The 12,800-nt window shown below is 44.8% G+C and overlaps 1 long non-coding RNA gene across 1 annotated transcript; it reads right to left on the bottom strand.

Moving 5' to 3' along the window:
- Nucleotides 1-4,338: 4,338 nt before the first annotated feature.
- Nucleotides 4,339-12,554, bottom strand: LOC146334588 (uncharacterized). The gene is made up of 4 exons (XR_014786241.1): nt 12,442-12,554; nt 8,914-9,058; nt 7,601-7,688; nt 4,339-6,148 (listed from the first exon to the last, which is right to left on the bottom strand). It is a non-coding gene; the product is annotated as an uncharacterized LOC146334588 (long non-coding RNA).
- Between the last annotated feature and the right edge of the window lie 246 nt (nt 12,555-12,800).

Raw genomic sequence — 12,800 nt, forward strand, 5'->3', positions numbered from 1 at the left:
GATTCATCCAACCCAGCATTTCTCATGATGTACTCTGCATATAAGTTAAATAAGCAGGGTGACAATATGCAGCCTTGTCGTACTCCTTTCCCAATTTTGAACCAATCGGTTGTTCCATCTCTGGTTCTTACTGTTGCTTCTTGACCCTTGTACAGGTTTCTCAGGAGACAGGTAAGGTGGTCTGGTACTCCCATCACTTTAAGAATTTGCCACAGTTTGTTGTGATCCACACAATCAAAGGCTTTAGCATAGTCAATGAAGCAGAAATAGACGTTTTTCTGGAATTCTCTTGCTTTCTCCATGATGCAGTGAATGTTGGCGATTTGATCTCTAGTTCCTCTGCCTCTTCTAAACCCAGCTTGTACTTCCGGTAGTTCTCGGTTCGCATACTGCTGAAGCCTAGCTTGTAGGATTTTGAGCATCACCTTGCTGGCATGTGAAATGAGCACAATTGTGCGGTAGTTTGAACACTCTTTGGCATTGCCCTTCTTTGGAATTGGAATGTAAACTGACCTTTTCCAGTCTTGTGGCCACTGTTGAGTGTTCCAGATTTGTTGGCATATTGAATGCAGCACTTTAACAGCATCATCTTTTAGGATTTTAAATAGCTCGGCTGGAATACTGTCATCTCCGCTAGCTTTGTTGTTACTAATGCTTCCTAAGGCCCACTTGACTTCACTCTCTAGGATGTCCGGCTCAAGTTCAGTGACCGCACTATCATGGCTATCAGGGACATTCAGATCTTTCCTGTATAGTTCTTCTGTGTATTCTTGCCACCTCTTCTTAATCTCATCTGCTTCTGTTAGGTCCCTGCCTTCTTTGTCCTTGATCATGCCCGTCTTTGCACAAAACGTTCCCTTGAGATCTCCAATTTTCTTGAAGAGATCTCTAGTCTTTCCCATTCTGTTGTTTTCCTCGATTTCTTTGCATTGTTCATTGAAGAAGGCCTTCTTGTCTCTCCTTGCTATTCTCTGGAACTCTGCATTCAGTTGGGTATATCTTCCCCTTTCTCCCTTGCTTTTCACTTCCCTTCTTTCGTCAGCTACTTGTAAAGCCTCATCAGACAGCCACTTGGCTTTCTTGCATTTCTTTTTCTTTGGGACGGATTTCGTTGCTGCCTCCTGAACAATGTTACGGACCTCCGTCCATAGTTCCTCAGGCACTCTGTCTATCAGGTCTAATCCCTGAAATCTATTCCTCACCTCCACTGTATATTCATCAGGGATATGATTTAGGTCATACCTGAACGGTTTAGTGGTTTTCCCTACGTTCTTCAATTTCAGCCAAAATTTTGCAAGAAGCAGCTCATGATCTGAGCCACAGTCAGCTCCAGGTCTTGTTTTTACTGACTGTATGAAGCTTCTCCATCTTTGGCTGCAAAGGACATAATCAATCTGATTTCGATATTGACCATCTGGTGACGTCCATGTGTAGAGTCGCCTCTTGTGCTGTTCGAAAAGAGTGTTTGCTATGATCAGCATGTTCTCTTGGCAAAACTCTATTAGCTTTTGTCCTGCTTCATTTTGTACACCAAGGCCATGCCTGCCTGTTATCCCAGTGATTTCTTGACTTCCTACTTTAGCATTCCAATCCCCTATGATGAAGAGGACATCTTTTTTTGGTGTTAGTTCTAGAAGGTGTTGTAGGTCTTCATAGAACCGATCAACCTCAGCTTCTTCGGCCTCAGTGGTTGGGGCATAGACTTGAATTACTGTGATGTTGAATGGTTTGCCTTGGATTCGTACTGAGATCATTCTATCATTTTTAAGATTGTACCCCAGTACTGCTTTTCCCACCCTTTTGTTGACTATGAGTGCTACTCCATTTATTCTAAGGGATTCTTGCCCACAATAGTAGATATGATGGTCACCTGAATTAAATTCGCCCATGCCTGTCCATTTGAGTTCGCTGATTCCCAAGATGTCGATGTTCAATCTTGCCATCTCCTGTTTGACCACCTCCAGCTTACCTTGATTCATTGATCTGACATTCCAGGTTCCTAAACAATATTGTTCTTTACAGCATCGGATTTTCTTTTCACCACCAGACACATCCACAGCTGAGTGTCCTTTTGGCTTTGGCCCAGCCGCTTCACTCTTTCTGGCGCTACTTGGAAATACCCTCTGTTCTTCCCCAGTAGCATATTGGACACCTTCCGACCTGAGGGGCTCATCTTCCGGTGTCATATCTTTTAGCCTTGTGATACGTTCCATGGGGTTTTCTTGGCAAGAATACTGGAGTGGGTTGCCATTTCCTTCTCCAGTGGACCACATTTTGTCAGAACTCTCTGCCATGACCTGTCCGTCTTGGGTGGCCCTGCACGGCATAGCTTATGGCTTCACTGAGTTACGCAAGCCCCTTCGCCACAACAAGGCAGTGATCCATGAAGGGGAGATATATATATATATATATATATATATATATATATATATTTCTTAGTCCAAATGGCCTTAATCTGGAGGACAATTCCTAAGCATAATACCACTCATACATCTGCATTTTATTAATTTTTTTCTCCTAAAGGAACTTTCATCTCCAGGTATTCCAAACTACCACTCCTGATACCCAGTTAACAGCACAGATACTGATGAGGGCAGAAGCCAAAATGCCTGGCTTAAATATATATATTTTTAACATTCTGTTTTTAGTCTTTCTCTATCATTCATACACACACACACACACACACACACACATCTATGGTGAGCTCAGAAATGTCCATGTTTCTTTCTGCAAATTTCATATGGGTCTATGGTTGGTTCCAGGAGATGTAAATATGGCAATCTCACATTAAAATGCTAACCCAACAAATTTCTCACCCATCTCCAGTAGGGAACAGGGATGTCATGTGAAGAGCAGTATATATTATCTGTGTGTGCATGCGTGCGAGCACGTGCATGCTCATATGTGCACACACACACTCGTGCACACACACAAGGACAGATAGATCCAAGAAGTTCAATTGCTTAATATTGACTACGCGTTTCAAGACACACCCTCACAAAGTCATTTCACAGTTCAGTTGAACTATTGAGGTGCAGTCTGGTTTAGTAGCTATAATGTTGGACTTAGAGGAGGAAGACCTGACTTCCAAAGCTTACTGGATGAACCTGATCCACTCACTCTCCCTCATCCTGCCCTACCCCACAGGTTTGCTGTGAATATAAAATGTATACCACCCTGAGCTCCTTAAAGGATGGGTGGGGACAAAATTAACTATCATCATCTTTAACTGAGAGGCAAGTTAAACCTTCAGATATGCTCTCTTTGTCACATCAGTATTGTCTCATAAGGCATTGTTTGAAAGCAACCTCAAAGTAGAGATGAGTGAATGTTTCAAGTTTAGTTTTGGCTGCTGCTGGTCAGTTGACCATAAATAAAGGATTCATTCATTCGTTTTTGCTCAGCTCATCAGATTTCAGCTAAATTTATTCAGTCCCATTTTCTCATCAATTTGTGAACTTAAAACAAACAAACAACAAGCCACATGAACATTTGCACATGTTTTTGTGAGCATTTCTTCAAATGCATGCATTTTAATGTGCATCCTCCCATAAGCTAAAGTGATTTTATATACATTTCTCCCTAATATGCACATTCTCTGCTCACTTTTTCTTAATATATGCATTATTGTTGGCATATGTTTTAAAAGTGATGAACTTGAGCTCAATGTTAAGGAAAATGTGGATTTGGGAGTGCAATTGCATTCTGATTTATGCTTCCTCACTAGAGATGGGTGGACATGTGACATTTGATCTTGTTGAGATTCTCCAAATTCCTCCTCAAAGCTCAGTTCACCTTGTTCAAACTGCCAAACACGAGCATCCCCTGCACCATCAGGAAAAAAAAATGCATTTTCAGTCAGGAACAATGTGCATTTTTAAAGCCACACATTTTTCCCAGGTGAAAAAGTGTGTTTCCTCCCATAAGCTAAAGCATGAAAATGCAGATTATAGGGGTAAGTGCACACTTCTGAACAAAACACAAGCTTGGGAAATAGCAAAAAAGTCCTGAGAATTGCATTTCTGCTCATGTTTGTATTCAGGGTTGTGAACATGATAAGTTCGTATAATTTGTGAGTTCTCATACATCCCTATTCTCCACCCCTCCACAAACATTCATATGTACTTTTCTACACATTTCTTTCAAAAGTACAAAAATGTTAATTAGAAAAGTGTAAATTAGCAAAGTTTGTATATGAATGCAACAACATTCCCACCCATCCTTACCACAAAGTAATGGTTCCTTGAAGGTGGAAAGCTAACATATCAGAAAGATGGCTTTGGTGAGTTGAAAAGATTCACAAAAACCAAACAAACCAAAACCACAGGACACTTCCATGATTTGAGAGTTTTTAATTGTGGGAGTTACTACACGGCTAGAGGATACACTAGGAGCCCAAATACCAAGGAGGAAAGAAGAACAGCATTTATTGCATGAAACAAGTGAGAGTCCTTCACTTCCACTTCCTACAGAACTTTTCTAGACTTTTTGAAAAGAAAAGTCTTGCACTTTATGAAGGAGGCAGGCATAAAGCTCTAGGCATTTAACTCAGGGGATTATCCCTGGAAGATAACCAGCAGGTTTGTAAACATGTGTTGATGGTGATATTCCGGGTGGTTGAATTAGCAGCCAATGAGCCAGCTTTCATTTCCAGGTGCTGGACTGGCTGGTTTTGACTTCCAGAACCTCATTTGCATTACTGTGGTTAACACTTGAACTGATAGGAATTGCATTTGGAAGAGCTGCAGGAACTGGAACAACAGCAGGACTGGCCACAGCAGCATGGATAACAGCGACGTTGGTTGCAGCAGCAGGGGGAACAGCCACACTGGTACCAGCAGCAAGGGGTGCAACGGCACTGGGGGCAACAGCAGGGGGAGCAGCAAGACTGGTTCCAGCAGCGTTGGGAACAGCCACAGGGACAGCAGCCCTGACTGGAATAGCAAGGCTGGGAACAGCAGCAGGGTGAGCATCTGCATTTGGAACACTTAGAGGAACAGCAGCAGGGTGAGCATCCGCACTTGGAACACTTAGAGGAACAGCAGCAGGGTGAGCATCCACACTTGGAACAGCTGTGGGTCTGGGAACAGCAGCAGGGTGAGCATCCGCACTTGGAACACTTAGAGGAACAGCAGCAGGGTGAGCATCTGCACTTGGAACAGCTGTGGGTCTGGGAACAGCAGCAGGGTGAGCATCCACACTTGGAACAGCTGTGGGTCTGGGAACAGCAGCAGGGTGAGCATCCGCACTTGGAACACTTAGAGGAACAGCAGCATGGTGAGCATCTGCACTTGGAACAGCTGTGGGTCTGGGAACAGCAGCAGGGTGAGCATCCGCACTTGGAACAGCTGTGGGTCTGGGAACAGCAGCAGGGTGAGCATCCGCACTTGGAACACTTAGAGGAACAGCAGCAGGGTGAGCATCCACACTTGGAACACTTAGAGGAACAGCAGCAGGGTGAGCATCCGCACTTGGAACACTTAGAGGAACAGCAGCAGGGTGAGCATCTGCACTTGGAACAGCTGTGGGTCTGGGAACAGCAGCAGGGTGAGCATCTGCACTTGGAACAGCTGTGGGTCTGGGAACAGCAGCAGGGTGAGCATCCGCACTTGGAACACTTAGAGGAACAGCAGCAGGGTGAGCATCTGCACTTGGAACAGCTGCGGGTCTGGGAACAGCAGCAGGGTGAGCATCCGCACTTGGAACACTTAGAGGAACAGCAGCAGGGTGAGCATCCGCACTTGGAACACTTAGAGGAACAGCAGCAGGGTGAGCACCCACACTTGGAACACTTAGAGGAACAGCAGCAGGGTGAGCATCCGCACTTGGAACAGCTGCGGGACTGGGAACAGCAGCAGGGTGAGCATCCGCACTTGGAACACTTAGAGGAACAGCAGCAGGGTGAGCATCTGCACTTGGAACAGCTGTGGGTCTGGGAACAGCAGCAGGGTGAGCATCCGCACTTGGAACAGCTGCGGGTCTGGGAACAGCAGCAGGGTGAGCATCCGCACTTGGAACACTTAGAGGAACAGCAGCAGGGTGAGCATCCGCACTTGGAACACTTAGAGGAACAGCAGCAGGGTGAGCATCTGCACTTGGAACAGCAGGGAGTCTTGCTTCCAAAACAGGCCATTTTGATGTTTTGAACCTGAAAATTGAAACAAGTTATTTTCTATAAGTCTGTAAGCAAATCTCCAGACATTCACACACATACATTGTTCAATATGCATACATAGTCTATGTAGGGATTTCAGAGAATTCCACCACGGATCTCAATGAGGCCAAATGCCAGTGCATTCAGCCCCCTGAAATCTGTGGTGGAATGAAGCCTTCCACCCCCCCACCCCGCGAAAGGTGCACGAAACGGAGCACTTACCTGGTGCCATTCACACTGCTTTGCGAATGGCAGCCGCATCTGCGGTCGCCATTTGCTTCCCCATTTTTGCCATGAGAGGCTATGTAAATACTTACGTAGCCTATCATGGCTAATGCAGGGACGCCATCTTCATCCCTATGGAGGCTGTGATAGGCTACGTAAATATTTACGTAGCCTATCACAGCAAAAAAAGGCAACGCAAAAGGCGGCCGCTGTAGCCGCTGCCATTTGCGTTCCTGTTTTTTTGCCGTGATAGGCTATGTAAATATTTATGTAGCCTATCACAGAGAAAGACAGGGGCGCAAATGGAGGCCGCTACGCCATTCACACCCCTGTTTTTTTGCCGTGATAGGCTATGTAAATATTTACGTAGCCTATCATGGCAAAAAAACAGGAACGCAAATGGCGGCCGCTGTAGCCGCCGCCATTTGCGTCCGCAGGCTCTGCAAGTCTGCAAATGCACCCGGCCGGCAGCTCTGCAGAGTCGCCGCGGAGTAGAGTTGGCCGGGTTAGGATTTCGGGGAGAGATAAGTAAAAGTTGCAAAATGCAAGTTCCTTTACCATAGCTTTATTTAGGCTTCTCTAAGCTGCTTCTTCCTGCTCCCTCTTCAGGCTCTGGTCTCCCTGACTGTGCTCTTACTGGCTCTCTCACTGTCTTTATTTATATACCCTCCACCCCTCAAACCAAAAGTACTGCTTCAAACCTGAAGAGATGAAACTTAAATGGGGAAATGAGACTACTCCTTTCAGGGATACCCCCTCCCAGCAAAAAAAATCCAGGCATCTAGGGCTGACCTCTTCCCTTGGCTCTGTAGGCCTCAAACCTTCACATCAAGAAACAATAGTCACAGAGGCTGATATTTGGAAGCAAATTCATTACTGTCACAGCAAATAGCACATTTGGGAGGAATAAAATGTGAAAAGCAGTAAGGAAGATAAGCTGCTGAATCTTGTTCTACGAGTTCTAGCTGCAGAGCCACCCACTAACTCCAGTGGCAGAACTGGGAAGCTGGAAGAACTTAAACGTTATCAAAATTCTTGTTTCTCATTTGTCAGCTATTGAGTTCAACTTACCTTGTTCAGCAGGAGGATGCATAAGCACAAGGGAGATGTGAATGATTGAGTGAAGAGCTTGGAAGTGGATGACCTTTTTATACTGTTCCATGTGCCCTACCCTTGGAAATGAGGCACGGCCAAAGAACGGGCAGATTCCTGATTACCTACCGAAACACATGTCTATGTGCTGTGCCATATTCCAGGCCTATGTTCCTTGAGTTTGTTCACATCTTCCATTATGAGAGATTTTTTCCCCCTGTGGTATATAATTAGAGGCCATGGATGTTCATCACACTATAATTCTTACATCACACACCACACCAGAGGGCACTTGAAAGGGATGGTTTCAAGGATAAGAATACTAGGCAGCATGCACTGGCCTTCCCGCTGGGACCCATGTGGCTCAACATCACAATTTTACTCAGCACCACATGACTGGTCAGTATTTGGTTACTCTATCTGACTTCTGTTGCTAGAGGGCATTCTTTTCATTTTTAAAACAATCGTTGTAATTCGCAATAATGTGTACATTTTTATAACATGACTGGAAAAGATGAAGGCAACACCATGGAGACTTGAGGATATCTCTTCTTTCTCACATTGGTCTCCCCCTCCCCAGCTGATGTCAGAATTTCACATTGCTCCAGCATATGTAGGCATATGATCCTGTCCGAGCTCTCATCTAAAGCCCTGTTTTGTGTTCCGCCTCCTTCGGAGGCTAAGTCAGCTGCCACTTGAAGCAGGGCCTTTTCATTGGTGGCCCCCTTTCCCAGTTATGGAACATTGTCCCAAGGGAAGAGCTGCTGGGTCCTTCCATCCTCTCCTGTTGGAGACTGCTGGGTTGGTTCCCCCCTGCCCCACAAGAGCAGTAAGCTCGCCCTGCTTCTTTCTTATTTTTATTTTTGAAATTGTGCTTTCTTATATATCGTATTGGTTTTCTTCTAGCGATTAACACAACAAAGAGGATTGCAGTGCCCTGAAGACAGATTTGTTGTGGCATAAACTTTTGTGGTCTCCAGACCACAGATCTAGACTAGAGCATCTGGTGGTGAAGTCCATGAAAACATATGCTACAAATACACCGATTAGTCTCGAAGGTACCACTTTACAAGCAGATATCCCCAGTGAATTGTTATGGCTGTTAACGTATTTGTACTCTCCATGATCTGCTTTGGGTGTACTTGGGGGAAGATATGGCTAGGTACGCATTTCCAAAACAAATGATTGTTTTTCTGCATCAGGCTTGTATGGGGATGGATGAGAAATTCATTTCAGTTTGATTTTGGAATGAATTTACCAAAATCTACTAAGTTCTCCATATTCAGGACAAAAAGAACTTGAGATTTATTTATTTTTTTAATTGAATGTGGGAGAAACCCAAACTGAGAGATTCATCCATCCAGGCCCAGGGTGCCTAGCTCTTAAAAGTCTGGGCTTGATTCCCTGCATATCCAACTTAGGGATGTATGAAAGTCACTTACCTTTTCGACGGGGTGATTCGCAGTTGGGGGGGAGGCGCTCTGCACCTCCCCCCGAAATTCTAATCCAGCTGGCTCCACTCCATGGATATTCTGTGGAGCCGCCGGCCGGGGCTGCCCACAGCCGGACATCTGGCCACTGGGCAGCCTGCAGGAAAAAAAAAAAACAGCATACGCAAATGGCGGCGGCTACGGCGGCCACCATTTGCGTTCCCTTTTTTTCGCTATTTTAGCCTGAATTAAGGCTAAAATAAGGCTGAATTAGGTTGCCACCTCTTTATTTCTGACAGGCACCCCATCTTTAACAGCTCTATGGCAGGCACTTACAGCATGGTCCCCTTCATTTTGGGAATAGCTGTACAAATCGAATCTGGCTGGTGCAGATGGGTGAAAATTTCACGTCTGTTCATTTTTGATAAGAATTAACCAAAACGAACAATTTCTGCATATTTGGGAGAAAAAGAACTTTTCTTTAAAAAAACAAATGCAAGAGAAAGCAAAATTGGCAAATTTACCCCTCCCTAGTAATCTAAAGGTATGTAAAACCTGTGCATATGTTACAAATCCAAGTCTATTGCTTGTGAGAAGATGGTTGCATGGAGCAGGTATGCATACAGGTCAGAGAGAATAAAGGCCTGCAGCAATATAACAATACTTAGGTTAGCATACCTGTGCAGTGGTCTGAAAAGTTACAAAAGAGGAATTCAGGAAAGTCCAGAGGCAGGGGCTGTTTGGAAAAGAGAAAAGAATAAAAGTACAAGAATATTTTTGAGGAATTGGGTTGCTGTGTTGGGGTGGGGGGGTTAGACTGTACAATTGTTACTTTGTTGTGAACATTGCAGAGAACTTTGGCTATTGTGTGGTGTAGAAACGTGATAGATAGATAAATAAATAAATACTCGGAGACAGGGATGAACAAGTGTTGAATGAGAGGTGGTACGAACAGCTGAGGACAGGGAAGGACACAAGAGGCATTCAGACCAATCCATGGTTAAAATGGGCAATATAACCAAACTTGGCTTTTGGGGGTAAAAGCATACTAAGACATGAAAGCGGAAGGGTGTGGTGTGGTTACTCCCACTAGTGGGTAAATTGCTACAGAAAGCTGTAATGCAGAGGGGTGAATTTAGTTTTGGAGTAGCTCTCAGAAGCTGCAATCCAGCAGTTGGTGTGGTTGAAGGTAAATGGCAAGTGGGCCAAAAAGCAAAAGGGGTGGGGTCAATCTGTATATCTATATCTATATCTATATCTCTATCTATCTCTATCTCTATCTATCTATCTATCTATCTATACGTATGTACACTCACGCACACGCACACACATCATACTTTAATGCTCTTACTACATATAAGCAGAAAAAGGCAGAACAGAGATACCTCCTCAGATGTAGTGCTTGTTTACAGGCTAGATTCCCCGGTCAGCCCCCCCCCCCCAGTATTTAAGCCAGTGCTCAGCCTTTGCTGAAGCTGGACAGCCACCTGTCAGGGATGCTCTGACTTGGATTCCTGCACTGAGCAGGGGGTTGGACTCAATGATCTTGTAGGCCCCTTCCAACCCTACTATTCAATGATTCTATGACTATTCTATGATCAACATCTCAATTGCTCAGAATACGTTCTTGCCTGGATTTATCATGAATCTAGAAATCTCATCCGCTTTGAATCTTGTATCATTAAGTCTCCGGCTTGGAATTTATTGCTGGGACAGTGACTCTGTTTGAATTCTAGCCTTTGAATGGTCTCTTGAACAAAGCCATGTGCTATAGCTTCTGTCTAGTCTATTTGATTTAATGGAGATTATAAATGCTGGGAACCCTTGTCACAAGCTCTGGAAAGCCAACCTACTGCAAAAAAAAAAAGCAAAAAAAAAAAGCTTCATTGTTATTTGTGATCTGTCTTGATTTGCCAAAGAGGGTCAGGAAGCTGAGCCTGACATCAGCTCAGATTTCATCAGTGAATATGTGAAATAAGGGTTCTTTGCCCCAGCGTGCATCACTTTATGCTTGCTGACATTGAACTCTGCTGTTTTAATGGCCATTACCCTAGTCTGGCGCAATCCATTTAGCAATCTTCACCATCCCTTTTTGTTTTAACTGCCCTGCATCATTTAGTGTCATCAGCAAAATTGGCCACCTTACTGCACAGCCCTCCCCTAACTCAAAATAAGTTAGGGACATGTTAAAAAGTACTCTGTGTAATGCCCACGGATAATTCCACATGATGGGAATGTCTTCACGAGGACAATTTAGGAGGAATGACATTTTTTTTCCCCCATCCGTAGGAAACATGGTTGGTTTCAGACTCATTCAGTCTTGTCATTCAAATCCTAATGAGTTAGAAGGCCTAATTATATTCATGAAGTGGGAAGAAGAATGGCCTCCAGCTGTACTAGAGAACAAATTGGCGATGATGGCAGTACTGGGGAGTCAGAAACTCCTGGTGATGGTAACGGCTCATGGCCATCAATTTTCACGTACTAGATCTCCCCATGTCATTGGTCGCCCGTATGCACATTTGAAGAATAATCTCCTAACTATCCTTCTGGTGAGGTCTGAAGTCTGTTATTAGCTGAAGGTGGCTTTGTCCCTCCTCAGTCTGAAGCTGATCCTTATATTATTAGTAAGAAAAGAAGGGAATTGAGTCAGAGAGCATGAGGTGGACGACAGCATGGTGGACAGTTGTGTACTTTGATGGTTAACGTTCCATGACAGTGCTTCACTTCCTAGGGGCGGGGCCCATGGAGCTCTATAAAAAGCCCCTGCTGGAAAGCTCTTCATTCACTCAGTTGGATTAAATCCTCCTTTCTACCAGTTTCCTCCATTCAACAAGGTAAGCTCATATTCAATTGATTGTGAACTGAAACAGCATCGAAACTATACATTGGAAAGAATTTGGGATCTTCAGCCCAATTCTTGCTCTAACAGTTTAGGTTTTTTTATTTATTTATTTATTTATTTATTTTTTCAACTACATTCTTCTTCTGATGTTGCTGAAAGTTGTCCAGATGTTTTTTAAAAGCTGAAAATAGTCAATTCTTTTAAGATCTTTTTCCTTTCCTTTCCTTTCCTTTCCTTTCCTTTCCTTTCCTTTCCTTTCCTTTCCTTTCCTTTCTAGAACAAAGCCAAAGTTCTCCACTAAGAACTCTCATCTCAGTTTGGAGGGTTGTAAATTTGGACCCCTCCAAATGATGGGGTCATTTTGCCAGGTATTTTTGTGGAGGGATCTTTAACATGTCTTTGGGGGGGGGGAGTCACTACTAATAGTTGTAGCACCGAGAACTGCCTCTATTTTTCTTTTTAACTTTTGCCATTTTGGTTTCCATAAAATGTTTCAGAAGTAGCATCCCTTCTGGCCAGTGTGTGTGAGAGAGTGTGTGTGTCTGTGAATGAGTGTGTGTGTGGGGGGAGTAGGGATGGCGGAGAATTTCTCCCCGAAACTTCGGGGGGCCGAGCGCCAACGTGTTCGGCCCCCTGAACAAGTTTCAGGGAGAAATCCTCCGAACCCCCCCGCCCCCCCCCGGGACGGGACTTACCTTCACCGAATGTCCCTCCTGGCGGCGGGTCCGGCCGGCGGTTCGGTGGGTGTTCGAGCGGGGCGGGAGCAGCAGCCGGTCTTTCGACTGGCTGCCGCTGCCACCATTGCAATAAAAGAAAAAAACAAACAAACGCCCCCTGATAGGCTACGTGACGATTGATGTAGCCTATCATGGCTGACTTTGCAAATCTAGCTGTGATAGGCTACGTTAATCGTCACGCAGCCTATCAGGGGGTTTTGTTTTGTTTTTTAAACTTTCGCGTTCACGGCCGGGTGAGGCGGGAAGCCTCCGCCCCGGCCTGAATTTCGGCTGGGGCGAGGCGGGAAGCCTCCCCCCCCCGGCCTGAACTTCGCGGG

This window comes from Heloderma suspectum, chromosome 17 (genome assembly GCF_057233095.1).
Source record: "Heloderma suspectum isolate Gila_16-S chromosome 17, 16-S_ref, whole genome shotgun sequence".
Classification (NCBI taxonomy): Eukaryota; Metazoa; Chordata; class Lepidosauria; order Squamata; family Helodermatidae; genus Heloderma; species Heloderma suspectum.